Raw genomic sequence first — 1,886 nt, 5'->3', positions numbered from 1 at the left:
AGTTGTTGTGTTGTAGTTGTGTTGTAGGTGTTGTGTAATGTTGTGTTGTAGGGGCTGTGTTGTAGGTGTTGTAGTTGTTGTGTTGTAGTTGTGTTGTAGGTGTTGTGTAATGTTGTGTTGTAGGGGCTGTGTTGTAGGTGTTGTAGTTGTTGTGTTGTAGTTGTGTTGTAGGTGTTGTGTAATGTTGTGTTGTAGGGGCTGTGTTGTAGGTGTTGTAGTTGTTGTGTTGTAGTTGTGTTGTAGGTGTTGTGTAATGTTGTGTTGTAGGGGCTGTGTTGTAGGTGTTGTAGTTGTTGTGTTGTAGTTGTGTTGTAGGTGTTGTGTAATGTTGTGTTGTAGGGGCTGTGTTGTAGGTGTTGTAGTTGTTGTGTTGTAGTTGTGTTGTAGGTGTTGTGTAATGTTGTGTTGTAGGGGCTGTGTTGTAGGTGTTGTAGTTGTTGTGTTGTAGTTGTGTTGTAGGTGTTGTGTAATGTTGTGTTGTAGGTGCTGTGTTGTTGGTGTTGTGTAGTGTTGTGTTGTAGTTGTGGGTGTTGTTTTGTAGGTGCTGTGTTGTTGGTGTTGTGTAGTGTTGTGTTATGTTGTGTTGTAGCTGTAGGTGTTGTGTTGTTGGTGTTGTGTTATGTTGTGTTGTAGTTGTGGCTGTTGTGTTGTAGGTGCTGTGTTGTAGGTGTTGTAGTTGTTGTGTTGTAGTTGTGTTGTAGGTGTTGTGTAGTGTTGTGTTATGTTGTGTTGTAGTGTTGTGTTGTAGGTGTTGTGTAGTCTTGTGTTGTCTTGTGTTGTCTTGTGTTGTAGTGTTGTGTTGTAGTTGTTGTGTTGGATGGTGTTATGTTGTAGTTTTGTTGTAGGTGTTGTGTTGTAGGTGTTGTGTAGTGTTGTGTTATGTTGTGTTGTAGGTGTTGTGTTGTAGTTGTGTTGTAGTTGTTGTGTTGTAGGTGTGGTGTTGTAGTTGCTGTATTGTAGGTGTTGTGTAGTGTTGTGTTATGTCATGTTGTACGTGTTGTGTTGTGTTGTAGGTGCTGTGTTGTAGGTGTTGTGTTGTAGTGTTGTGTTATGTTGTGTTGTAGTTGTGGGTGTTGTGTTGTAGGTGTTGTGTTGCAGGTGTTGTGTTGTGTTATGTTGTGTTGTAGTTGTGGGTGTTGTGTTGTAGGTGTTGTGTAATGTTGTGTTGTAGGTGCTGTGTTGTTGGTGTTGTGTAGTGTTGTGTTGTAGTTGTGGGTGTTGTTTTGTAGGTGCTGTGTTGTTGGTGTTGTGTAGTGTTGTGTTATGTTGTGTTGTAGCTGTAGGTGTTGTGTTGTTGGTGTTGTGTTATGTTGTGTTGTAGTTGTGGCTGTTGTGTTGTAGGGGCTGTGTTGTAGGTGTTGTGTAGTGTTGTGTTATGTTGTGTTGTAGGTGTTGGGTAGTGTTGTGTTGTAGTTGTTGTGTTGGATGGTGTTATGTTGTAGTTTTGTTGTAGGTGTTGTGTTGTAGGTGTTGTGTAGTGTTGTGTTATGTTGTGTTGTAGGTGTTGTGTTGTAGTTGTGTTGTAGTTGCTGTGTTGTAGGTGTTGTGTTGTAGTTGCTGTATTGTAGGTGTTGTGTAGTGTTGTGTTATGTCATGTTGTACGTGTTGTGTTGTGTTGTAGGTGCTGTGTTGTAGGTGTTGTGTTGTAGTGTTGTGTTATGTTGTGTTGTAGTTGTGGGTGTTGTGTTGTAGGTGTTGTGTTGCAGGTGTTGTGTTGTGTTATGTTGTGTTGTAGTTGTGGGTGTTGTGTAGTGTTGTGTTATGTTGTGTTGTAGTTGTGGCTGTTGGGTTGTAGGTGCTGTGTTGGAGGTGTTGTAGTTGTTGTGTTGTAGTTGTGGCTGTTGGGTTGTAGGTGCTGTGTTGGAGGTGTTGTAGTTGTTGTGTTG

Source organism: Seriola dumerili, unplaced genomic scaffold, assembly GCF_002260705.1.
Source record: "Seriola dumerili isolate Sdu_G_001 unplaced genomic scaffold, Sdu_1.0 BDQW01001040.1, whole genome shotgun sequence".
NCBI lineage: Eukaryota > Metazoa > Chordata > Actinopteri > Carangiformes > Carangidae > Seriola > Seriola dumerili.
The sequence above is the reverse complement of the archived record's forward strand: the minus strand, read 5'-3'. Positions refer to the sequence as shown.